This window comes from Lagopus muta, chromosome 5, assembly GCF_023343835.1.
Source record: "Lagopus muta isolate bLagMut1 chromosome 5, bLagMut1 primary, whole genome shotgun sequence".
NCBI classification, from domain to species: domain Eukaryota; kingdom Metazoa; phylum Chordata; class Aves; order Galliformes; family Phasianidae; genus Lagopus; species Lagopus muta.
In genome coordinates this window covers 47,494,288-47,521,824 of record NC_064437.1, presented here as the reverse complement: position 1 = coordinate 47,521,824, position 27,537 = coordinate 47,494,288, and the positions used below count along the sequence as shown (strand labels likewise).

The window sequence follows — 27,537 nt, the reverse complement described above, 5'->3', positions numbered from 1 at the left end:
TTTAGACAACTCATTAACAATCATTTGTTATCATTAGACTTCAATTTTAAGCTCCTTTTCCCAGAGGAGGCAATGCTGTGCTTTTAAACATATTTGCATCATAAACAATTTTGGGGCCCTGCATGCCATATATTACCCTGGCCTTTCCTCCCTCTTACCAGCCTTCTGCTTACCCACACCTGGAGGCACCAAAAGAGCCTTGCTGGAATTTGTCCTGGCTCAGGGCTGTGCCTGACCTGCCAGAGCTGCAGAGAGCTGTGCACCAGGACAGCAGGCTGGTGTGCTGATAGCAAGCTCTTGGAGCCCAGGTCATGTAATGGTGAGCTGCTCTTTCCACTGGGATTAATGACTACATGCTGCAGCTGAATTAATTAGGGCCTGTTAAAGATATCGTGCTAGCCTGGGATAATTCGTGGGCCTCATTCTGCTCATTTATGGCTGTTCAGCTCCACTGAATTTAGTGAAGTCATTCCTGATTTGCAGCAGGGTCCCCCGCATGCATGCTGGATAAGCACTACGTCACAGTCTGCATTCACTGACAGCTCCCAGAGGGCAAAAATCTGATCCCTGTTATGTCCTGTAAATCCAGATCAACATTCACTGATGCTGCAAGGCATCCCTTGGATATGGACTGGCAGCGTGGGCTGCATGAGGAAATGTGCTTTGGCACAAGATAGATCCTTAAGTTGTGCAGAAAGTAGGAAAGGAGAAAGAAGGAAGAGAAAGAGAACTGACTTTTGCCTGGACTAGAAGAAATAAAAAAGAAATCACTAACCTAAATTTTTTTTTTAGTGTCTTGATCTCCAAAAGCTCATTTCAAATTACACTGAAGAATGCCATGTCCACTCATTCCCTCACACTGGCGAGCAATCTGAGGACACATCATTTTGAAAGAAGCTTATGTCTTATTAATGACATAGCTAGATCATCTGTCAGTGCCAAGCCTTTTGCTGGCGTAATGGGGTTGTTGTTGCTGCCCTGATGTGCTGGGATTTTGCTTTTTAATGCTCATCTGGTAATGTCACTAGGACAGGAATGCACACTTTGGGGCTCCCTTACACTCTTCACTGGCAATGCAGAAGAAAACTGCTGCACAAAGACCTCAGTTCTGCACAGCTCCATGCCAGTGCTCACCTTGGAAGTCTTGAAGGCCATTCACAGGCCTGTCACCTACCGAAAGCTCCTGCACCACCAAGTGCAAAGGCAGCATTGCGCTCAGCCAAATTTTGCTGGGTACAGTGCAAAGTGTTCTACCTTTGCCCAGAGCTGACTAAGTTTGGATTGTCAGTTATCAACTGACGCACAATTTGGTCAGTCCTACAAACACAGAGGAGCAGCAAGCTGGAGCGTGACACCTTCTACAGGTGAATGGTTGTAGCTTAAATGAAGATGAAAACTCTGTACGTAATGTCACGGACAGTTCGTGGAATTTTTACACTTCTGATGAATTCTACAGCCTATGCTAAAGATAAAGATGATCACAGCTGTGTGCTGGGTTTCTCTCCATTGTGACAGCATATAAATTTACAGTTGCAAGAGTTTGCTCCCTTCTCTAAGGCCTGGAACATGCTTTTGGCAGGAGCTGAGAACTGTCAGCTAGAAGCAGTTGTAGCTGGAGGTGCCCAGAGCTTGGGTTTCAAGAAAGATGCTACAGATGATGCTTGCAAGCAAGGCTCCACCCTGCATGCTAAGTACATTCCTGTAATTTCCTATCCTTCCTGTTGTTATTCTGATCCAATTAAAGTTACTGTGGTTAAGTGAAAAGTCTGGATTGGCTAATTGGATTTGGGAAGGCAGAACACCCATCAGGGGCCAGGTTTAATTTAGGTTTTCTTAAAATTTCTAAAGTCAGGCTGACTTTACTGGCAGGCTAGAAGGGGCCAGCTCCATCCTTGGATAGCTCCAGCTCAGAGAAAAGGGATTAGTCAGTTGCTGAGCAAGCTCCCTACTGCCTGGTGTCCATGGAGCTTTCCAATTCCAATGCCTGAGTCAGAGCCCTCCTATTTTTGGAATGCGCCTCTCACAATACTCTTGCATAGATCTCCCACATGCCCTTTCTAAGTCTCTTGTTCCCAGTTTGGTATTGCACCATCTCTCCTGCTTCCTCTAATCCCTTTTTGAGAGGGGTACATCTATGCAACTCATGTACATGGTTGGACCTGCGTGAAACATTTCAGCACATGAAACACTTCTTCAAACACTGAATGGCCAATTCTGCCCAAGTGCCCTAGGTCCAGACCAAATGGAGCTCCCTAATCACGCAGTGACACAAATAAGATAAAAGAGCAATTTTCACAGATACTTGAGAGGGACCAGAAGCCTACCTGTGAAAGTTCCATTACAAGGCATTCAAAAATTGTATGCCATTTCAGCTAAAAATGGAAGGTTCACTTAAAGTCCTTAAAATATTTTATATCATCATACATGGAGTACCTTCTGAATTTCAAGTTTCTAATACGTTCCCAGGATGTTTACTCTGATTTACTACACACCTTGGACATACAAGCTCTGAAAAGATAATGAACTAGAAGGACAGCTGACACTCATCTGCTCACCTGTTTCTAAGAGCTGGGATCTTCAGAAACTCGTTAGTTTTCAAGAAACTTGCAATGAAAGAGTTAATAACACCGCCACCCAAACATAATATAAGCCATTTGTAAGTCAGTACTAATCAAGAAATGTATCTTAATGATATCAACAAAGTGGTTTGGATAGAATTAAATTCATGGTGTCAGATTTTTTTAAAATAAGGCTTGAACATTTAAAAAAAATCTCAAGTATCACACACCTTATATCTCAAACACAAGACTTTTAAGATCACTGAGCATATTATGATATCTACATAGTAATAGCAATAAATATCTGCAGCATGAAATGCTAGAAGAAGGATCACTTGAACAATAGTCTGGACTTGCTTCTGCTCCTGTTGAAACTGAAGGGATAAAGAGGATCAGCAAAGAAATGGAACCCTTCTCACATATCTGTTGCCTTTTTTTTTTCCCCCTATACTAAGTTGAAACGCAGTCCGCTAAGCAGATATTTGGCCACGGCAGTCCAAGGCAGTAGAGGTGCTCTATGGGATTGACTTTCTAATGAAGAAGGCCAGGAAGAGAGCACAAAAGACACTCATGTCAGAATAAAGGATGCAAGTGACTTTATCGTGCTCCCAGAACCAGGACTTAGTTTAGGAAACCGCATATAAAACGAGAGACTGATGTCAAAATTTGTGCATAGACTGGCCAAAGCAAAGGAGGAGAATTTCTGGATGAAGACAAGGTTAGCAAACATTTTGTTTTCAAAAATAAGTTAATTCCTAACAAAGCAGCAGTTATTTGAGAAACAGGTATACCTTCCTTAAACGGCTCAGCCTTCTGGCTTTTTTCTCAGTGAAATCAGTATTTTTACAATGTTTGACACCTGCGGTGGAAATATGTTCCCTGCCCCAATATTCCTAAACCCCTCAAGGATTTTTTCAAGGCTCATTTCAGCCAAGTCGGATTTTCGCAAGCCTAGCCCTTCCACCCAAGGATGCTGCTGTCAAAAAATCTTTGATATCATCTACGCTTTTATGCAAAAGTCTAACACATGCTTCCCTGTGGCCTTGGCAGTATTGGACCGCAACCCAGAGATTGCCAGGATCCAGGTTCCCAGCCCCTCCTGATCCTGGCATTGACTGCCTTTCAGAATCTGGCCCCTGAGGCCTCACAGTTGGCTCTCGGAAAGGAAAAGGGCCCCTCCTTAAAATCACAGTCCGTGCAAGTTTGTGTCTTCCATGAAAATTAACATGCTGGACAGCAGATGGGACAAACACATGCTAGAGGCCAGATCCTCACACTGGTTACATCAGCATCATCTGCAAACTTGAGGGAACAAGGGCAAACAATGGAACTAGAGCAATTTACCCAAGCAGTAGATTTGGCCTCCTGCTGGCCAACAGTTTGGATTTTCAGGCAGGTTAAGAGAGACAGAGAGAGAGAGACTATTATTGAAAATACCAGTAACAACAAAGCCTTCCTAGGAGGACCTGTGAAGCACACTCTACCTGTGCTTCATATCTTGGTACCTCTTTGCCAAGCAAAAAAATGGGCTCCTCAACCACTGCAGCAGCCCAGGGTTATATAGCTGACTTAGTTTTCCTTTCTCTGCTCCCAGTGCCTGATTTTCACCTCCTAAAACGCCTGCAGATGGTGCAAATAAGCATAGGTGCAATCTCATGGAAATTCCTGGTAGCATCCAAAACAGCACTGCTTGTAGTATTCAGACAGAGCATAGAAGACATGTGCATGACACTTTGCAAATACAATACATTTTCCCTGAAAAGCCTTTACCTTTTTGAACAGAAGACCTAGATCCTGAATCAGTTCTGTCCCCATTCAGCTTTCCTCTTGATTCTCAGCCTCATTGATTTGAGGATGCTCATTCCCACTTACCATTTTTCTGTCATAGTTTTTCTTTGACCACCCTCAAAGCCAGAAGGAACCTGTCACCTTGTGGTTCTGCCTGAGACCTCCTTTTCTTCTCAAGTTTCACACATTCTTCTCCTTGGGATACAACGCCTTACTTACTTCCACTCAAGTTACACACAAATACTGTCCATTTTTTCCTTTGCACTTTTCCAAGTGAATTGGCACTAATGTCCTTAGGATGCTGTGAAAACTCTAGCTGGACAGTAGGAGCAGCAGCAATTATCTGCCTAGATAGTCAGACCTGATAGACAAGCTTGGATTTCTGACAACAGTGAGTTCAGAGTAAGCATCTCTGGTTTTGGATCCTCCGCTAGGAGTAGCACAAAATGTTCCGTGCTCCCAGGTCAAACGTGTCTCCTTCATGGACAGGCTCTCTGGACACATCTGGTGTGTTATCAAATTAATTTCCATTGAGCTTGATCCATTGTTCATTAAAGCCAATGGTGACATTTCCTGGGTCATGCTGGAGGTCCAGTAATGCTCTACACCTTCCCATATGTAATCATTTAATTACCTCCCACTAATTACCTTTGCAGGAAGCTTTAAGATGTTAAGTCTGCAACATCTCTTTCTTATGTCTCCTGGATCAGGCCTCTGCCCAGGAGAAGGAGACTGGCCTGGCCTGCATTACAGGAAGGGTTCTGCAGGCACCTCACTCATCCACAAGAGACTCAACAGCAGGCAAAGGGGAAATGTATTTATCATTACTTCTCTTGACCAGGATGCATTTCCTAAAGCATTCCTTGGAGCACAAAATTCTGGCTGCACGTGTATGTACATGCATGTCTGTATGCATTTCCCAACCCAAAGGTCAAAGAGGACTGTTACTCTAAAAACAATAAGGCTCTTAGCTCAACTTCGAGGAAGACGCAAAAGCAAATGATCAGAGAGAGAGAAAGCAAGAGAGACAGAGATAAAGAGAAAAAACCAAGGGGAACATGATTTTCTATCAACAAAACAGCAGGGACGAATTCTAGTTCATCTCATCGGAAACGTCTCCTTCGTGTGCAAACAGCGCCTGGAGCCAGCACTAATCTCCCAGATTAAAGCCTTTTAATAGCAATTAGTCCTCTCCATGCACTAACCCACTGGACACTCCACTGCATATTTGGGAGAGGGGGGAGGCTGGAGGGAGTGTCACCAAGAGTTTAACTCATAATTGCCCTGATGCTCATCTCCCACACATACATTTGCACACAGACCAAGAGCCATAGCAGTGAATCCTGTTTGGATCACAGCTGAAAATAAAACCACAACAGCTAGATCTGGATGTTGCCTGTGTGTAAACAGTTGGCTGAGTGGGATCAAGCACAAATGCAGGAGGTGGGACTTCAGAATGACACCATGGCAAGCCAGAAGCATTAGCCAGCCAGTCAGAAGCACTGACCTACCAGCAGCTCGGAGGGCTGCCCCAGCTGGCAACAAGGGACAGCCACAGGCAACAGGATGTCCTTAGCACTACCTTCATGCTACCAGACTGCTGAAGCAGCCTTGGTACTGGTCCTCCCTAGGATGCTTTCCTTCGTCTCTGGAGAATAGGACAAGAGATTCTTTTTTAAATTGTTTTTGGTTGGTTCACCTCCGTATCCCATCCAAGGCCTTTGTGACCGCTCTGTGAGTGCTTACAGTAAACACGAGCTGGTGCCCCATCTGGGACTGGCAGAGGGAGCAGCTCCCACCTCCTGCACGGGGCGTGAAGGAGCCAGATTGCTGCACCAAAGAAATCCTGGTCCTATAGAAAAGGACCTCAGACTGCATACCAGCCCCCGTTAATAAGATGAGCAGCTTGGCTGAAATGGCTGAGGGACGGAACAGGAAAGTAGAAGACACTGGTGCGAAACAGCCGTCTCTGCACAGATATTCCAAACTTCCCAAATGGCAAGCCAAGCAGAATTTCTTGGAAGGAGCCACATCAGCTGCCCTTCGAACCATTAGAGCACACAAACAGGACAGAGAAAAACCTTCCACGAGGTGACTATAAGAAGAGGAGGGAAAAGGACCCGAGCCATTATTATAATCTCTGCCATGAGCACAGGGAGCTGCCAGAGCCCCTGCACAACCCAGCAGTGCCCCCCACCCCCAAACACACACACACAGACACACACACACACAACATCCATAGGGGTAGTGCAATTACTATTCAGGCTGGGGGCTGAAGATAGTCTCCTGGCCCTTCTTCTAATGTAAGGTTATTGTAATTGATATGAAGGTAATTGATAATGTGTTACGGTGAATAATGTCTTCAATTTTCTGCTAAATCCCATTTTTGTAGCCATCTGGGCTCCTCCAACTGCCCCCCTGGGATGCAGAGTAATAGATAGTAATTATTCTCAAGTCATTTACTTTTTCAAAGTGTTTAGTGCTTATCTGTTTTACAATTAAAATGGAAACGACCCTGATTCACTTCCTTTCTTTTTTATTTAAATAGCATTCACACACACACACACACACACTCTCTCCTACACCCACTGGAGCCTGGAGGGTGTGTGTCTCTATGTGAGTGTGTGTGCATTTTGTTGTTGCACGGAACACACAGGAAAGAGGTACGTGGTCCATTATACACCTTCACTGTCACACTGTGAGAGTACAATCACACAACGATCAAAGAAATACAAATTGTGTTCCTTCCCCCCCGCTTGTCCCCCTGGTGATGCTCAGAGCAAATGCCTCAAAATACTCCCAGAGAAACACCCCTGGGAAGGGATGCATAAAGTGCACAACTTAGCAATGCACCACCTCACCACCACCACCCACCCCAGAAACACACCACAAAACACCCTTACCTGACTGATGTCTGGGGGCTGCTCGTTTCCATAGGCTCTGTCTCTGCTCAACGGTGAGTGCACAAAGTGGCACAATTCCACACCAGCACTTGAAGCTGTATGAAGACAAACCTGCAAGTTGTAACAACACAGCACAGTTACAGGATGAAAAATACATCTGGGCATAAAAACGCAGAGACTCAAATTAATACACAGTATTAATCAGAATATACATGTGAGTAAACTAAGGCAAGCTAGTCAGCGCACCATCACTGAAAAGCTTGCTTTGCACAGCAGCAAGGGGCATCTCAGGATGACATCCCAACCTCCCTGTTATTAGCAGAACCCCTTTGGGTTCCACCTCAGCTGGTGTTGTGCTTGGTGAGATGGAAAGGAAGGTAGGAGGTACTTCTGGGCCTTCCCCCCCTCCCAGTATAACACTGGAGTGTTGCTTTGCTACCAGACAGAAGGGACAAGGCCTTTGAGCAGGAATATTCTGTTGTTCTTTTGTCTAAGTTAAAACTGTTTGGGGCTGTTGAGCTGTTGGGTTTTCTCCTCCTTTCTCTCTGTTTCCTTTTTAATTCTTTTTAATGACTTTCCCCGATGCAATCGGCAGAGGACTGTGCAGTGACTGCTTCCCCCTGCTGAGAGGGAAACAAGACTGAGGGAAAAGGGCACCAAGGGACCTGTTCACATCCTCTATTCATCTCTGCCAGCCCCTGTTCCCCAATGACTAGCCCCACACAGCTGGGCTGCCTGGAGCTAGCATGGAGCAAAGCAGAACCTGAGCCAGGAGAAGCTCAGCTGGCACCATGGGGCCCAAAGGCAGCAGGCACACCAAAGCAAGCCAGGGCATCCCAACCACGAGCACAGCCTGTACAATCCTGATGCAGGGGCATAGGTATGGGAACACAGGTAGTTGTTTGCACTCCCACACTATTCAGAGATCACTCTAGTCCAGGCACTGCCATCCTTTGTTCCAGCTCCCCTGGTTCCAACCTGGAAATGAGCTTGGTTGAATCCAGATGGCTCTTCTTCCACCTGCTCCCTGGTACTCAGCCACATGCACATCAGGGAGCAGAACGGCTGGCTGGGCAGGCCAGAGCGTAAGGGAGAAGCACTCTGCAAGGAAGCAAAGTTTGCTCCATTTGCCCAGTGCCTTCTCACACGGGCTCCATCTCAGCCAGCTGCAGGGAGTGCCTCACCTTGGCAAACGGCCCCCACACTGCACTGCACATAGGACAGCCCTGGAAAAGCAGCTGCTGCCATAGCAGGCTCTCCTGATTTCCAGGCTGCTGCTAACGAGCCATGCATATGCCAGGGTTGCAGAGAGGGGGAAAAGCACAGGGCTGCTGGTAGCTTGGTCTGGAACAGAGGAGTCGATGTGGTGAAAGAGCCATGTGCTTATTGCACTGCTCACCTCCAGGGGATGCCTGTCCCAAGGATCTCTCCCCATCATTGCCAGTTTAATCTTCAATCAAAGAAGAAATGTGATGTGTAGCACCACGTAATAGTTTGATAATCAGTCATCTTCCAACTGGGAAGCTTTAAAGCATTTTGCATCAGGTAAGACAACTTTAGCTAGGTTTGCTTTCTGCTGGGGGAATCCATATGCTGCACTACATGTTTCCACCCATTCAGGAGGTTTCATATTGGGGAAAAAAGAAAACCTCAAACTGTCCTTCCTCCTTGTATATTTTTTTTGTAAGGAAAAACAAACAGTCATGTACTATAACAAGATATATTAGGTACAACAAGAAATAGAGCCTGCTTGTGCCAAATGCTGCAAAAATTCTGTTTATATAAACACACACACACCACTGGAGGTCAGAGCCTTCAAATTCGAGAAATCTTACAGTAAATGGGGTAATTATGTCTCAACTTGCCCAGGAGACAGTTCAGCTCTAAAATGGAAAGCTTTCTGATAGAGAGCCTTCAAATAAGCTGGGCATCAACCCACACAAGCTAAAGCACCATTATAGAGTGAGAGAATGTACAAATTCCTCTGAAATTCCCACTGCCATGTCAGCTTCCAGGCTTATGAGAAGGATAGAGAGAAATTCAGAAATGCAGGCTGGGAAGAAGAGCTCCAAGAACCCCTCTGTGATGCTTTGTTGAGACAAATACATCCAGATAATAATCCATACATCTTGGCTGATGTATGTTCTGAAACACCCCCAGCCAAGGTTCCAATAGCTACATGGGCAACCTTTACTGGTGTTTCCATGCTCTGTGACTTAGCAAGGGCTTTCTACTACATAGTCTCCTCTATTACATACAAACCTACTTCTTTCTGCTTATTAGCAGGTGAGCACAGCACATGGTTGTTCACCTTTTTGTTGACATCATCCCTTTACACTCTGGGAAACTGGATTTTACAGCTTTCTCTCCTGCACTCCCTTAAAGGTGGTTCTTAACCTTTCCTCACAGGACCCAGTTTCCAGCTCCATGCATTCTCCTTGGTCTTCTCAACTGACACTCTCCAAAGCACCAATACAGACCTGGAAGCATGTCACCCTGTGCTAGACAAGACTCCACTGCAGGATGACAGAGAGCTGTGGGAATCTTATGTCTTAGCAGTGAAATAGCATTAATATGTACCAGACCCAAACACGTTCTTTCTGCAAGAGTACAGCTGTACCAATTCACAGTGCTTGTAATCTGCCCTCACTTTGCAGTGCCCCAGTTACTCCTTTGCTTAATCATGCCTTTGCACCTACTGAATTTTACTTGTCCAGTTTTAGTTTATTTCCTTAGCATATCAAACTACATTAAACCCTATTCTCCAATGGATTTGCAACTTCCTTTCAGCTTTCTATCTCCTGCAGTCTGTACGTGGTGGTTTCCATTTCATTATCAAAATGACTAAAACAACTTTTGATCAGAGGTAGACCTAGGCCAAACCCCAGCAAAAATTCCTCCCTTTCTCAAGGGATAATTATGTGACACATTAGGACCATATTTTATAGGTTATTATATCCAGACAGCAGTAATCAGCATAGGTTGGAAGCAGAATTCCTCTGTGGAATTGGATTGGATTGGATTCCTCAGAGGAATTGGAATTCCTCTGTGTTGAGGAATGATCCACCTATATCTTGAATGAGTTCAAAGCAGATATTAATGTGAGGAGAGTGGGTGAAAAATCAAGAAGAGGTTCAGCTGAGCATGACTGTTAACTGGAAATTGGTCTTCAGCTCAAGCTGGGGGGGAAAAAAAAAGGGGGGGGGGGGGGGGGAAATCCCAGGACTACACTTACAGATGAAAAACTTGTTGACTGCCATTCCCTTTCTGGCCTAATGGACTGGAAGAGAGGAACAGAGAGAATTTGAAACTCTCAGCAGATTGCTTCCAGGTCTGGCTTTTCTCTTGCAGCATGTGTGGATGCCAAGCAGCAGCAGGGGATAATCAGAGTGGCTAGAAGATGTGCTTTCCTTCTGCTCTGCTGTTCCAGAGTACTTCATCCTCGTGAAGAAAACCAGGAATAAGATTTGAGGTCATTAAAACAAGAAAAATAGAAAGCGAAATTTGGAAGAGTTGGTGTGTTTAAAAAAATGGTTGAATAAAAGTATTTTTCTAACATAGAAATAAGACACTGTGCTTGTCAGAAGTTTTCTTCACATCTTAGATACAAAAATAATTTTTTCATTTTAAGGTGTGCTAGAAATTTTAGAGAAATCCTCTATAGAAGTGATTAGCTAGCATCCCAGACTCATAGGAGACTGGGGAAAAAAAAAAAAAAAAGCAAGTATGAAAGTTCCTCTGCAAGTGACACTACCCTGCTTGCTGGATTATATTTACCACTCAGTGTCCCCTTGACATGCAATGCATTCTCTAGGTCTCCTACAGGAGTTTCGGGGTTGCAAACCGACAGACTGTTCTATGTGCAAGGCCAAAACAATTACATCCAGGTAGGAACTAAACAAACTCAGAGTTGCACAACCCCACAGACCCGTCCAGAGGGAACAGATAGACAGTGGCAGCACAAAAGCTCCTTGAACAAAGCGGCAGGGAGATTTAGCAGATATGCTGGCCAATAGCCAGAGCGTCCATGAGCCTAACAGCTCTGGTCCAGTCAGCACAACAGTAACTGCTCACAGCCACAGAAGGCAGGCTTGTTGTGGCTCTGAGAAGCCAGATAACACATCCTTCCATTACAAAGCAGGATGGACTAAAAATAAGATATTACCAGGACCCACTGCTTTTGTAAGTGCCAAAAAGCAGAAGGTAGAGGAAACAAATGTAAGAATACATGCATTGATCCAATATACAGACAGCAGGGAAATTGTACCTGTCTTGACTTACCAGGGGCATAGGTCTTTCTAGGGTTTGTCAACTTAAAGAAATTCTGCTCAGTTTCAGTGTATTGGTTTGGCCTGAGATCCCTCTCTAAAATTCTTTCCTGAAGCACTGTAGAAAAACATCCTCACAAAGCCCCCAGTAAAAAAGCCACCTGCTCTCACAGGTGCTCTCTCAACTTATTTGACACAAAGGAAGCCAGAAGAACACATACCAAAGGGAACAACGTGGAAACGCTGAAACACAGTGGGACTGCACACTCAATGTCCCTGCACAGGCCTTCAAAACAATTAGAAAGGATCACGCTTCTTGCTGGAAACCGTGTTTCAGTGTGTTACGTGCTCCCCATGATGTAGCTGTATAAGATCCAAGCGATGGACCTTGCTCACCATATTCAACTTCCCCACTCTGAAGTCTTACCCCAGATCAGCCTGGGGTAAGAAAGAAGCACAAACCAGTTGCTCCCTAAGAGATGAGGAGTCAGGAGCTGAGCACAACATTCATAGGCAGGCCTGGGACCTCACCAACCAGGACCCAGTCCCACAGCAACCAAGTAGGTTGAAGGCCCAGGGCCAAGCATAAATAGAGCCTGGGGGACTCATCAGCAAAAGGTGTGGATGGAGGCTCCAGGTGAGACTGGTCAGGACCATTAAGGCCCATTAGAGCATTAGGGGCCCTAAGAAACCCTTTGACAAACTTTACTAGGGTTCCAGATGAAACTCAGTATAGATTAGGAAGCCCAAAAGAGCTTGTTTATTTGCTAGATCAAGGCCCGTTTCTTGCAGTCTAGATATGTGTCCTGGGAAGTTCAAGGAAGTTCCAGAGGCTGGTCATAAGTTGTCCAGCTATGATAACCAGATAATCCCTTTCCTTGTTTGTTGGTTTCCACAAGCTAACAAATGGGCTAATCATACTGACTCATTTTATGTGATGCTGTCAGAGTTACATTTCCTTAAGACCACTTTAAGCAGAAGTGAATGATAATCCTACATGCTAAACTGTCCCCACATGGTCTACGAGAGGTGACAATCTTGGCAACACTACTTACATCTTCATTCTAGTGGAAGGGACAAGATGTAAGGGAAATTGAGACAAACTGCATCAGAGAATTGATGCTCCAGCCACGCCTGATTTCAACTAGGACATCGCCTTTACAGGTTCCCTGAGAGATGGGGCTTCCACTGTAGTACCTGGATGCTGAAGGAAGAGCAAACAGCATGAACACAGACTCAGTCTATGACAAATGTTAAGACCAACGCAAATCCTTAGAGCCATGTCCAGCTCTGGAACAATGTTCATGGCCCCACTGGAAGAGTATGACTCAAGTTCTCTCCCTCTGGAGCAGAATTGCAGCCCGTATTGTTTCTGGGAGCAAATCCCAGCATGCAGCCAAAGGCCACACCTTCAGTCCGATGTCATGCAGTGACAGCAGTGGGCAGCACTTGGGGCACTGCACTGAGGTCAGCTGATGTTAGGCAGTAGCTGAGACACTCCAGGTCCCCCTCCCCTGCCAAAGGCTGAACGCGTCTCTGCCCTCCGTCCCAAGGCAGGACAGCTGCAGAAGTCAGGATCTTCCTCAGTCCCTTCTCCCTGACCTCCATCCTTCTCCACAGCCCATGTAGCGCTGGACACGCCAACCCTGACCATCTACCTGCAGCAGCCAGGTAGGCACTTCTGTTCCCTGCTGCCTCTCCCAGGCTCACTCCATGTGCAGCCAGGCAAGCCCGCTGCAGGGTGAGGCAGGTCATGTAGAACCTGGGGCGGGGGCCGAACCGTGTCTCCCCAAGATGACTTCAGCTGCATTCCAGTGAGCCTGGCAACCTCCCGCACACACAAATAAAAGGAAATGAAAAACTCGGCAACAAAGAAACTGGCAGGGAAGCCACAGAGGCACACAGGAACGGGAAACGAGATTAAACACAGGCTCAAGAGCCCCAGCGTGCTGAGCCTTCCTCTCTAAAGCCTCCCTTTAACTTTGATGGGGGGGGCACAGGAGTCTTCTTTTCACTTGAAAGGGCGAGAGGAGGGGCTGGATAAAAGGGATCGAGCATTATCCGGAATTGAGAGCACAAGAACATGCTACAGAGCTTAAAAAAAAGTAAAATAAAAAAAGTTAAGTACGGACACCCCGCTACCCTGCATATCTTCCTTGGTGGAAATCAGGAGCTGGGATCTGAATCTGGGCAGAGAAGAGATCAAAGTGGAGCTGTTACAAGAGGAAGCCTAATAAAACTTAATGCAAAATAGTTTGGTGAATCTTCTCCTCAATTTCCACTTCTTTTTTTCCATCTATTTAGCTATAGGAAATGAATAACTGAAACCCTGCAATTTCTAACAGGAGACACTAAACTGTATTAATATATACACACTACCTAAGAGCCTACCCCGATACATTAGGCTGTATGACCATGTTTATATGCATTAGGTGCTTAGACTTCTGTCAGTGGAACTATTTAAATCAGTTTGTTGCAATACTAAGATGGATTTCACCTGTAGTATATTCTCCAGAATCTGCATACATCCTGAATAAATCTGTTAAGACCAATTCAGAGCCCTGTGCTCTGTTCATCATCAGTTCCATGCTTTCCCATATGGAGTATATATGTTGTGGAGATGTCTGATCATGGAAGTAACACAGCTACCTTGCTTTTCGTGAGGTTGTGGATGCCCCATCCCTGGAAGCATTCAAGGCAGGCTGGATGTGGCTCTGGGCAGCCTGGTCTAGTGGTTGGTGACTCTGCACATGGCAGGGGGTTGAAACTAGATGATCTTTGAGGTTCTTTTCAACCCAGGCCAATCTATGATTTTATGATTCTATTATTCATGAATTGTCAACCCTCAGACACTGAAGAGGGGAAGAAAACAACCCTTTCCATCAAAATAAAGCAAATAGAGAAAAAATAGAAAAGCTCCACAAGCCTTGCTCTCCAGAAGAGAAAGGACAGACTGTCCACATAGAGTCACAGCAGTGCAAAATGACGGGCAAGGAATTAGCAGTGGGCATGAGAACAGCCCCAGACAGCTGTTTCTCCAAAGCTATAGTGTGATTCGTGGATAAGATAGTTTCCTGTCCTGCAGTACCCTTGGGTGTCAATGGGATTGTTGGCAGAGAGCTGAATTCACCCCTTCCAGATGCACATATATCATGCACTTGCAATATGATCTTTGCACATGTTCTTTAAAGAATCATAGCAGGTAGCAACAAATAGTCAAGGAGGGTCACAAGAATCAGAATCCTGTCTCAAGTCTGAACGTTTGGGCTGTATAAACTACCCTGTAGTTTATACTAGTGTAGCAGAACTCCAGAGTTACCTTGTACAGCCTTCTCCTAAGCAAACACCATCCTGGGAGCACTGTTTCCCATGGCTACAAAATCCTCTCAGTTCAAGAACAGCCTAGGCTGCTAGATGCCTGAGTACTTATGTATCACCAACCATCTTAGCAGGTGGATGGCATCTTTTACACACAACAACAGGGAAGAGGACTAGAACTAAGGCAGTAAGATCTCCTTGGACTTGAATGCAGCAGTTCCACCAGTCTCCTCCACCATCTGACTCTGAGGGTCAAAACCAGTACCACAAATGGGGTTCCCAAGCTATTAAGAAAAAAGGACATGTCCTAGGCATACTTGCCCAATGATAAAACAAACCAGAGTGCTAGCAAAGTTTAAAGTACCTCGTCATTTTGCACAACGGGATAGGAGGGGAGACTTGGTCAACTGTCTGTATGTCCTGATTCAAGGGGTGGATAACAGGTCTTTATTCACATTCAATGTCAATGATTGGTTCATATGGCATGGTACAGGTGACACTCTCTCCGAGGTGTTTGAGGTCTATACTCAAGCTTCTATTTCTGAAAAGAAGGGAGGAAGGGGAGAAGGAGAGAAGCAGAGTTTTAAACTCATATCTAGTTCTGTGGGAAACAGCATTCAACAACCATTCTCAAACTTTCTTTTAAAAGTTCACTCACAGAATGTATGCTTGTTCTTTGGAATCATTTAATGCCAACCACTGGGCAAAGGACTTCAAAACCAAAGGGCCTGATTCCCAGTTATATAAACACAACAGCTCCCAAGGGAGTTTTACAGTGAACCCATGGACAGGGAATTTGTTTGCAAAGTTCAAGTACTGGGTTAGTCTTTTCAAGAGTAGTGATCAGTGTAGATCCGGGACACTTTATTTCTGCCACTGTGTTTCTGGGAAGCCACTAATCTGTTCTGGATCAGAACTTGCCAAAATGCAGAAGCGGAAAATGGTCCTCATTGCTCTAGGCTTGGCTCCTAAGTCTATTTTGCCCAGATCCCCAAGGGAACTCTCATCCATAGCAAGTCATGTGACACTCTGTGTTCCCACCATCATCCACCAGAACCAGGAGTGGTGCTGAGTCCACCTTCATTGTCCCACCCTCAGTATTAATTACCTATGAAATGGAGCACAGGGCATAAAGGAGGAAGAGCTGGGCCCTATATGCAGCTTACAAGGTATTGGAGCTGAGCTCCAAAATGCTCAGTCTTCCTTTCAGTAAAACACCTCCCATCACTAAAGGGGGTAGCTTTTCTGCTCCCACCTCTCCAGCCTCCACAGCATGTACTAGCAGCCAAATGGGCTGAGAGTAGGGACCACCTTGTTCATGACAGCTTCCAGCCCACTAAATATCTTATTTAATCTGCAAAAACACCAACCTAAAATTGAACTCTCTGGCCTGGAAAAAGGAGGCTATTGTAGATGTCCTGGCAAGGCCATGTGCAGTGCCATGGCATCACATTTCTGTCCTTACAGATGCGAGCTGCAAGCTGACTCCACTCAGAGAGAACATTAACTACACCTCTTTATTATTGAGAAGAAATTTATTGGAGACATCCCTCCCTCTCTCCAGCTTCTCCTTTACCTTCGCGGAAAAGTAAACATTTAATTTTTTTTGTTGTTAATAGATTTAATGTTCATTTGTCGGTAGCCTAGGGGCAGGAACGCGTGACATTTCAAATAATTGTTGTTTCGGGGGTATCCTCTGGAGGAAAATGCTGCAAAAGTGTGGAGAAGATTTAAGTAAATTACTGTGTCAGCTTCTATTTATTCCTTACATGATTGCCAGAGGCAGGGCTGCGAGATAACCATTAGAGGCCCAGCCATAAAACAGGGAAGCAGAATTTCAAAAAGCCGGAGTGCCATTACTGGAAAGTTAGTGTGTAACATGTTAAATTATCCCCAAAGTAGGGGGAGGCAGAACTGGGGGGAGGCACAGGTCTAAGAGTGAGAGAGAAGAAAAAGAGAAAAAGAGAAGGACTGTGTGAGTAAAAGGAACTGCACCATGGGGAATAAATGAAATACTAGATAGCTAGAAAGACAGACAGATAGACAAAGAGGTAAATTGAAGAAGAATGAATGAAGACCAGGGCAGTCCTTGAGTCCACCTCTGAGGGCCTGCCATGGAACACAATGCTCAGTGCAGGCCTAGTCCCCTACAACTTTGTTGCCCTCTCATCTCTGGGGCATAGCCAAATGCTCTAAAGAAAGAAATTTCCTGCCCATGGAGGCTTCTTGGCTGCTTTCTTTACTTTTCACCACTTCTTGCCTCCAAAATGTACTTGTATGACCGCCATCCCTGTAATGGGGAGTGTTCGGTTCAGTCTGATGCTGCTGTGTAAAGTTCCAATTCAAGCATGACAGCACAGCTTTGACCTCATATACAGGCACTTGTGGTTCTGTCAGATAAGGTATTTGCACCATGAAAAAGCAGCCAAGGCAGGAAGAAGAAGAATTGTAAAAAATTCTGCACATTCAATACACTATCCCCAGAACGAAAGCCAAGGAGCACAGAGCCAATACACTTCCTGGGAGCAGACTGCTTTCATGTGCAGGCTGTGGGGCTGGAAAGAAAAGAACTAGACACCAAGATGCTGACAGAGCCCATGGATCAGCACAGGCCAGAGTCAAGGAGGTATGTCAGGACCCAGGACACCTGTTCTTATCTGTCCCATCTTGGTTCTTGTTTGCCTGGCTGATATGCTGAACTCTTAGAAGCTTACTGCACTGTGCATGGAGGCTGGAGATTTGTAGGAAGGCATGCCTTTCCACCTGACACAATCAGCTTCATGCTTTCCCTCATCAGCTGTTTCCCATTTCCCTCCTGTGAGATTGGGACAGCATGACACCCAAAGGACCAGCGAAGGGGACAGGAAGCCCCAGCTCTGCTCAAGACTTCGAAGCAAGATGATGCTCAGGCTATAAGTTAAGCAAGTCCTGAAAACAAAAGGAAAGATGTTTGCCAGGGAGGAATGGGAAATGCTCATGTTCTGACACTGAAGCTAAAGGAAACGGACAAGAGCCAGCTCATTAGTCATAGTGGGCTGTAGGAGAAGCCAAAGAGCATCAGGAACGTGGTATGTGCCATGTGCAGGACTGCTGTTGAAGTGTCCAGCACAGTAGAACAACCCCATGGCCCTCCGCTGTAATCAGGCCTGGTTCTTCCAGTGCGCTCACAGCTCAGCCATCTTTGGCTCCCCACACCACCCCCTTTGTCAGATCCACTTGTGCTGCTCTGACCAGTCCCCGTCTGACCCACTCCACCCTCCCCCCATCAGTTTCCTCCAGTTCTGTTTATTATTCGTGCTCTGGGAGCTGGGCATTGCCCTCTGACTCATTGCTTAGAAGCTGCCTGGTTCTTCTTTTCTTTCACTGTAATTTATTTACATCATGGAAAACAGTTAAGTTCCAAAAAGTCTTATTTATCCCACAGATCTGGTTTTATCTTCCTTAGCATCACTCTCCATTTGTTCCTGCTATTGCTTCATTTTTTTCTCACTCTTTTCCTCAAGGCAGGTGCAGCTGTGTGGGAGCCAAGGGGCTGACAAACTGTAGCCCCGGCTTCTCCAAGACAACAGCTCTTCTCCCACTTCTCACCCAAGAGGATGAGAGTCCAGGCACACGCTCAACAATAAATAACCAGGGAGATTTTTCATTTTTTTTAAATTTTAACGACTCACGAGGAAGACTTGCTGGTTAAATCATTGCTAACTCTCAACCTCCTCAATATTTCTTTGCTAATAGACTTCAGGTTTAATTGAAGGATCTTCTCTGGACTCTGTCTAAGGCACCATTTTCTCTTTAACCCCACCGCTCACAGCCTCACAAAAGCCAATCCATTAAGGGTCTTCATTAGTTTGAGCACCAGCCAACCACCCAAGCGGCAAAGGTCAAACACAGTCACCTGTCACAACATGGCAGTAAAACTACTAATTGTATGGGAACAAATGAGATAAAAAGATGGTACTATTATGCTATTTGATTTATTTTGTTTCCAAAGAGTCATTTAAGTCTAATTTACTTTGCAAGCTATAGAGTGGGCCTGTGTGGATACAAATCCTGGTGTGGATGTGAAGAAATGTGGGCGTGTGCATGTATGTGTGTGCACTTCTCTCTCTCACACATGCTTATACATGAGTAAACACATACAGGGCTCTGAAATGCAATCCAGGGAACTATAAAGTCATGGCACCATAAAGACTTAGATTTAACTCTCCAGGCAGACAGAACATCACATCACACAGGGATGGCTGTGTTGTAGTGGCACAGAGTCACACCAGCCCTCCTGCTGCCAGCTCAGTTGGCCATGCACGTTTCCTCAGCATCCCAGCTGCAATGGCAGAGGCCGAGGCAGCCAGAGCAAGGTCCCATTTTGGAAGGGCATTTGCTTTGGAAACCTGTTTCTTTTTTTTTTTTTTTTTTTTTTTTTTTGTGCTCAGGAGGAGAAAATGGCCCACATGCCCTCTGGTGGACAAATGCCATTTTGCAGCTCTGGGATCCAAATGGAAAGCAGCAAGTGGCCATATTTGTAGGCACAAAAACAAGTCATCTCCCTGAAAGGTTTTTAAAAGCTCGCTTGCTATCCAGTTTGTTCTGGCAATCATGATTTCAGCACATCTTTGACTGCCAACTGAAAAAAAACCTGACCTTTCTAAGGCACAAAAAACACAGTCCGTCCTCACTTCTTCATTGTAGGTGCTAAATCAACATAGCCATCTTCACCAACAGGTTCCATTACCACATGAGGGTATCATTTTTTCCTAGAAGATATAAATTGTATTTATGCTAAAATAAAAACCCTCTTGTTCAAACACAGGACCCAATCTCAAGCTGCACAGCCATCCTTCGGCATATCATATTAAACATCAGCAAAGATCAGGACGAAAGTTTCCTTTAAAAGATACTGAATGCTAATCACATCTTTGATATTGAATATACATCGCAAGAAATTCTATAAGTAGAATTAATATAGTCAAAGATCTTTCAAAGAACAGATTTCTCAATGTTCATGCATTAGGATCAACTGTTTCAGGACAGTCGAGGGAAGAAACTGAGGAATCACAAGCTCCTGAAACATACAAATGCATGAAGACATAACCACCTTATTGCAATGACAGAACACCCTTCTACACATACAAGTGTGGTATGATGCATAGCTAGACTTGATGAGTAGACTTGTTGGGAGAATGTTAATATTTCCAACAAGGCAGTAATGTCATTAATGCTTTTCTTTGAAGTTTTTCAATCATCTCTGTTCATCAGTGAGTCATGCAGATCATGAGAATCAATACTTCTTATTACACATTGCATAGACAATAAACGCTCACAATCCGAAAGGAAAAACGTTCACTTAGAAACATTTCAGAGCATTATGAAGGCTATTTTTATATGCCTAATTGCACAGGCACGCACTATAAACCCAACTGAACAGACGTATAGAAAACTAACACTGGGAATAAAGAACAGAAAGACAGTTCCTGGGTGAATAGTGAGGAAAGAACCTGATGAAGATGAAGGCAGATGGCTGCACCGTCACTTCCAGTGCACACAGCAGCAGGAACTTCCCAGTAGAAAATACAGCTAAGACATCAGTGAGATCTGGCTCTAGGGGGACGCGAGTTTCTCTCTTCCAGTAGTAAGAACGTTTCTGTACACTCCTGGCTTCCTCAGCTGTGTTGGCCCATATGGCCCAGTCATTCAGACACGGCTACCTCCAAGGGAGCCAGGGTCACGCCTGTCAGCCTCAATCAAATGTGTCCTTGTGTTCACTCCAGCAAGCAGATTAAGGAAGACTTAACTTGTTCTTGGCATTATGGGAGACCACATGGGCATCTGTGAAACATGAAAAGCAATACATGCCCTCCTCTCCTGTTCTGGCTCTCTGAAGGTGCAGAGATCTTCTTGGCCCAGGTTATCACTTCCTACTGGAAACAGGAGTAGCTTGAGCACAGCATCACGTGCTAATGGTGAGCATTTAAATTAGCCAAAACTGCCACTAGGGACCTGGCTTGTCCCTGAGCCCTTTTTTTTCACCACCCCACTTTCACTTTATTCCCATCTCACTTTCTACCTCCCTCAGTGCTGACATCAGCCATACTATATGGCTTGTCTTCAGCAGTCATCAGCATGTTACAGAGGACCCCACCAACCCAAACTCACTAGGTCTTAGCTAACAAAGGGCTCATGAGGAAAATGTATTCCTTCAGCCTGTATTTAGACAAAGACATTTTCAATCAAAAGTGAGAAATAGGCTCCACCAAGCTTGTACATCATCACAGATACCAGCAGGACCCCACAGTGGAGCTGATTTCTGAGAGAAAGGGAAAATTAGAAGTTTTCCTCTGGCAGTGGATCATTTGCACCATGTGAACGTATCCAAACAGCTCTAAATGTGCTCCAGAACTGGAAGAGAAAGGGGAAAGGAGGAGGATGATAAGAGTGTTAAAACATTTTCCCCTTTTATTTTTATACAAATGTTACATTAAACTCACATTTTCTTATATCAAAATTTGGAAAATAATAAACCATAATAATAATATGTATATATGTATATGTATAATAATAAACAAGGTTTCCTGAGACCTTTTCCCCCATTCCCTAGATATTTCCCTAATAGGAGAGAGTAAGCAGCATTTCACAGCTCCAGCAGAGTCCAAATTAGTTTTTCTGGCAACCAAATGCAGTGTCTACTCCACTGTGCACATACACACACACATCGCTGCCTACAGCACGAACAGATCCTGCCTGAAGTGCAAAGCCAAGGAACCAGAAGGATTCAATGCCAGAATTAAAACTGCCTTGTAGTGTTAAAGCTCCCCAACAAACATGGCTTGCTATAAGATTCAATTACACAACTATATTTTCAATGAAATGGGTCTTTAATCTAGGGCTGAGGATGGTGTTCCCTTAATAAATGGCTCTGCCCTTCTTTTATTTTCTCGTTGTTTACTGTTAGGTGTTATGCACTATGCTCACTGCTGAAGACAAAACTGTAGATTTCTTTCTCCCATGCTCTTTTCTGATACTCATCATAAGAGTGGCTGAGTGCTCTTCTGAGTTGAATTCACTTATCCTCAAAAAAATCGGACTTGTTATTTCCATTTTACAGAAAAGAAATTGAGGCATGCGGGAACGAAGATCCAAAGGCATCTAATTCATTTTGGAAACCTATATTTGCAGCGTACTCTGGCCATTCTGTGCAAGCACCAGAGTTCCAATTATATTCAATAGTGACATCTATGAATCAAAACCACACCGCAGGATGAAGCAGAGAATAGCGCGACCCTAAAACTCAGTGAGTTATTACTAGGGCAAAGTAAATTCCAACAACTCTTCGGAAATCCCCTTTGAATAATGATGAGATGAGCATTTCTTCTCCAGCAGAGGACTGGAGACTCATTGCAAGTTCCATAAGTAAGGAAAGAGAGGCGCTAAGGATGAGCCTCTTTCTCTCTGCTCCATGCCTGGGCATAGCCAGGTTAAGCAATGACTAAGACAGGAATCCCATTTAAACTGTTTGTGATCAAGGACTTCTCTATAAGGAAAAACGGGCAGAGAGACACGGCAGAAGTGACCACATATTCACCCCAGTAATGCTCAGTGCAATGTGAAGAAATAAAAATGCTCTCTTAATACTCTTGTGACTATTTTCATTCTGTGGAAAAGAAGAAATAAGACACCCTTAGCTTGCTTTTCCAAAGCATAAGAGAATTACATAACACCCTCTCTAAGTAAGTAAGTAAGTAAGCAAATAAATAAATAAATAAATACAAACTGAAAGAAAAAAGAGCAGGCACCACACTGTCAAGAATAATTGGCTGTGCAAACACAATTTAGGAGGCAGCAGATTTGCAGAACAGTATCTTGGAGTGATGATGAATCACATCCATGAGTCAACCATGTCAAGCTTTTCAGGAAAAAAGCAGCTAAGACACTAGGATTATGAATAGCAGTGTCCTTTGCAAAACATAGGAATTACTCTTCTCACTGTAATCTGTTCAAAAAAGGCCACTTTTGGTGGCTTCTTTCCATATGGGGCTATTTAAGCAATGTGCACATTTACTCAGGACTTTGAGTCCTGATGAGTGGCAAACAAATGATAAGACATCTCTGAAGATGAAAGAAAAGGGAAAGCCAAAAGAACTGGAATTGCTTAGTTGGAAAAAAAAAAAAAAAAAAAAAAAAACAAGGAGATGATAGAAGTTTGCTAATAGGTGAAAGAGGGGAAGAGTAACTTTTTTCCCTGTCACTGACAGGTACAAAAAAAAGAAAAAGAAAAAAAAAGAAGTTATGGGCTTAGATTGCAAGAACAACAATAACAACAAAAGATATTTACTTTGGGCACTGGGAAGAATATTAGAGGAGTAAGCAGTGTTATAGCCTTGCCTGGAGAGAAGAGGATGACTTCACTGGAGGTTTCTGAAGACAGATTAGGCAAACATCTGCCTGAAATTGCTTAGGAAACCATGATCTTCTCATGGGAAGAGAGGTGTAGGCTAAAGATCTCCTGAATAAAGGTCAGTTCTCATTAGTTTTCAATACTGTGATCCAGAGTGGGGAATGCCAGTTTTGCTCAGAGAAACAATATGACATTCTTTAAAATGATGTTTTCCCAAAAATATTTATTGGTTTAATAAACAAAAAGCTTCAACTGAGCAAACATCCATCCCACAAGACTTGAGAATGTGTGGTTAATATTGGAGAATATCATAAGCAACGGGAAATAAGGGCTGATAAAGTTTGGGCAGCTCTGAACAACAGCTGGTGTTTCCAGTCTCCTTTATAATTCAAGAGTTGTACGGATTGAAGGAGCAGTGGCTTGTGGAGCTGATGGGAAAGTCCTGGAACTACCTGTTTTATGCAGAAGTAGGAATGGACAAAAACTCCACTTCAGGGCCAGTTCATCCCAGGAACCTCCTGAATTCTAACCTGACTTTGGTTATATCTCAGTGATCTGCTTGCATCCACCGGCTCTCTCCAGACCACGGGCTCTCTGACGCAGCACACGGCCCAAAAGCTCACGGGGCACCTGCTCTCGTCCCTGCGGCCCAAGGGACGTCCCGCCGCCGCGGCCGGCGCCCTGAGGCACGCCAAGACCCGGACTCGCTCCTCCGCCACCCCGCTTCCTCCCGCAGACGCTGCGAGGGCGGCGGCGCCTTCAGCACCGCGGAGAGCGGCAGGCCGGCCCTGCAGCAGGCAGCGCCCGCGGCGCCCGGCCCCGCTCGGAGGGCTGCGCGCTGAGCCGTCCGCCACGAAGGCGGAGAAACCTGCAGGGCCCGTGGCGTAAGCAGGCTTACCTCAGCCGGGCCGAAACCTGTTCCGAAGAGCCTTCTAAATCCTCACCGTAATGGATTCAGAAATGGCACTCTAAATTGCAGTTTAACCTTGCACCGATTTTTTCATCTAGAATTATTGTATTAAATACAGGTTAAAAAAAAAAATCTAACTTAATATTGCTGGAAGGGAATGCTCTAGCATTGTTTTGCTCCTATGGTAGGTAAATGGTACCGGGTCATTAACCAGGCTAGTTAACCAGCTCACCAATTTGCTAGTTATCCTGCCAACTAGAAATGCAGTTGGTTATCTGGGCAATCAGATTATTACATTTTACGTTTTCAAATAACCCTTAACTAGCAAGAACTAATTGATGTCCGTAACATCCCAGTGAACTACAAATGCTCCATTCTACAGCTAGGGAAACTGAGGCAAAGAGCTTCATACCGAGCCGCAAAACACAGCCAGGACAAGGAAGAGCTAAAGGACACTCCTGGTTCCCAGCCCTGTATTCACTCCACTCCCAGGAAACACATGAAGGATGCTTCTACCCAATCATCAACTAAACCATCAGTCAGCCTAATAATTAGCCAATTAATTAGCAGCCACTCAAAGCAGATTCATTTACTCAGGGCCCCATCTAATATGATACTAACAGGAAAGTTAGATGGGGGAATCTAAACAAGGAATGGAATAGCAGAGCTTTACCCAGCACTAGGCCCTGGTCCACATACAAGCAGAGAAGTGTGGTTGGCTTTGGTGCCTACCACTGTGGCTGAATATTGACAGCAAGCAGGGAATCTTACAATAGAAAATGGGAGAAAGCAGGAAACACTGGGCATTTCCATCCAGGGTGGCCAGGGAATACCAAGGCCCAGCATGACTCACCCAAGCAGTCTAGAGTCAGAAAGCAGCTGCCATGAAAAATCAAAAGGTCTGTAATGCATGAGGAAGATTATGTCTGCAGGTAAAGCCTTCAGGTAGAGATATTTTATGAAGGACACAAAACAGTTATTTTTATTATTGTTGTTGTTGTTATTTATTGCTATTATTATTATTATTAACTTTTAGGCTCATAGGAAAAAATTAGTCATATGTTCAAGACTATTCTATCAACTCACCAACAGCCCTCAAACAACCAGCTCAAATTTTTTGGATCTGTTTAGCATGGACTAAATGGGAAACAACAGTTGAATTTATATTTAAAGCTAATGTAGGTACTTAGCCAGTGCCATCAAGGATTGAAAGATTAAGTGGTAGGAGGCACTGGAAAAAGGTAAGTTTTAAACCTATTTAAAAAAAAAAAAAGAGAGAGAGATTGTGAAAAATAGCCTTGTGGATATCGTCAGATAAATTTTTTTCCAACATTTGTGCAACTCCCTGCACAAATTAACTTAATCAATTATTTTCCTCCTTCCAAAACAAAATGCTTCCTTCAAGCATTTTGATCAGCCTTGAAGACGCAAGCACAGGCTCATAAAAGATGATGAAACTATGCCTTAACCATTTGCAGTCCAGTAGCTGAGCTCTAAAACCCTTTTTTAGCCTCTGGATTGTAGACAGGTGGTGTAAAGTCGTGAACCAGTCCTTGTTGCCCACCAGCTGGGGCAAGCTGCAAGTGGGGCTCCAGGGCAGGTATGTGGGCTTAGCTAATTAGACATAACTTTTTATACTGAGATGCACTTAGAGCAGTGACACCAAGTATTTGCTTTAGGCTTACCCCTCATGCTAATGCCATTAAAATGGTGTGGCTCAGCAGTTTCCAAAGGGATTATCATGAGCCTCCATTTGAGGAACTCCTCATCTGACCAGCCTCTGAGCTGCAACTTATTCTGCAGAGTGGTGTCAGGCTCGCCAAGTGCCAAGCAGGGTCAACCCCACTCAAAAACACCATTCACCTTAGGGAAAATCCTCAGCCTGTTTTGCAAAAGACAGTAGAAAAAACCATCGATACAGATTCCCTCCCCTCTCCAGCCCACAGAAGCACTCAACAGTCTCATGGGAAGCCCAGCAAAGTCCCTGCACCCCCAAGGCCCACGGAGCTGTGTGTCCACGGTGCACGAGGAGCAGGCTCACAGGGAGCTGAGAAGCATGAAGTGGCCTCCTGCAGCAGAAAAACCTGTGTGAGGATATGTGAAAAATAACCCTGACTCGCTAATCCTAGCTGTGAGCAAACAATTAGCAGGAAGCAGAGGCAAACAGGAAAGCTGATTTAATTATGTGACACTGATACAGCCAGTGAACTGGAGGGGAGGGAAGGGGGGAGGTGGGGAGGGCTGGGGATGTGGGGTCAAAACAGTTTGTAAAAATCTGTTTCACAAAAGCTGTTGTTCCCCTCGGGGCAGAGAGAGATTACCGTGGCTCAGTGTCTATCAAACACGGGAAGAGAATAGGGCCAGGGGCAATGAGACAGCTTCCGAGTATGAAGGGCCCTTCTTCTTCTCCGCAGCAACCAGCAGCCTGCCAAAGAATTCCTGTAAGCTCTCGGCGGCTTTGTGTGCCTGCCCGGGCTGTGGGGAGCACTGCAGCAGGCCTGCCTATTGTCGGCAGGGCTCAAAGGGAGCCGGGCAGAGAAAAGGGGAGCTGGGGGAGGAAGAGGGCTTAAGGGAGCTTGTTATCAAAGCCGCGGAGCTTATTGTGCCAGAGCAGAACCACGCTGCCTCTGAGCCCCTTCAATGTGGCTGCTCACGGAGGCACTGCGGGCACACAGGGTGGGATGTGCCCCCCTCGGTTTGCAGGGGCAAACCTGCACTGCCCACTGGCACCTTCTGGCTCGGGGAGGGATGTGCAGGGGGAGGTAACCCTGTACCCCACTTCCTATACCCACTGCTATCCCAGGACACCTGCCACAGGACCAGAGCCCCATACAGAGCTCCTGCTGCAGCATCTGCTGCAGGTAACAAGGTGTATAAGGGCAAACAGCCACATCCAGGTCAGCAAAGGCATCAGTCCATTGCCGAAAGCATCTACAGTTGGATATAAAGATGCACCTGGAGGCTCCTGCACATCCCTTCAGCATCTGTGTGGTCCTCAATACAAACACACGCAGAACTACAAGCAGCAGAAGCCACACACAGCACAGCACACACAGCACAGCAACACCTTCCTGGCCCACAAGCAACAGACATCTGCTTCCCTCACTTGGCACATCTGCCTTAAGAGAGTCTTGAGTTGTTGGATTGCAGGTCAGGGTGTGTGGTGGAGCCAGCAGAAGGGATATCAGACCACATTGTTTTCAAAGCTTCATCTATGTGTCAGGAAGAGGCCAAAGGCCCCTGGGAACTGTGAGCCTCAGGAAAGGCCCTGTGAGAAGGGGGCAGCTGGCAGCTCTGCAGACACTGCTGATGTGCATCATAGACTGAGGATTTCCCAAATGTGCTCCAAACACCATTCAGACTCCAGCTGAATTGTAGAGAGGCCTGAGACTGAGATTGGGAC

The 27,537-nt window shown here is 45.1% G+C and overlaps 1 long non-coding RNA gene across 18 annotated transcripts in view; it reads right to left on the bottom strand.

The window, feature by feature from the left end:
- The window catches only part of LOC125693953 (uncharacterized), a 309,716-nt gene that overhangs the window by 35,957 nt on the left and 246,222 nt on the right, over positions 1-27,537 (bottom strand). For all 18 annotated transcript variants that reach the window (XR_007377317.1, XR_007377316.1, XR_007377323.1 and 15 more), the window contains one exon: positions 7,250-7,360. This is a non-coding gene — a long non-coding RNA (uncharacterized LOC125693953). The remainder of the gene's footprint in view (positions 1-7,249; positions 7,361-27,537) is intronic.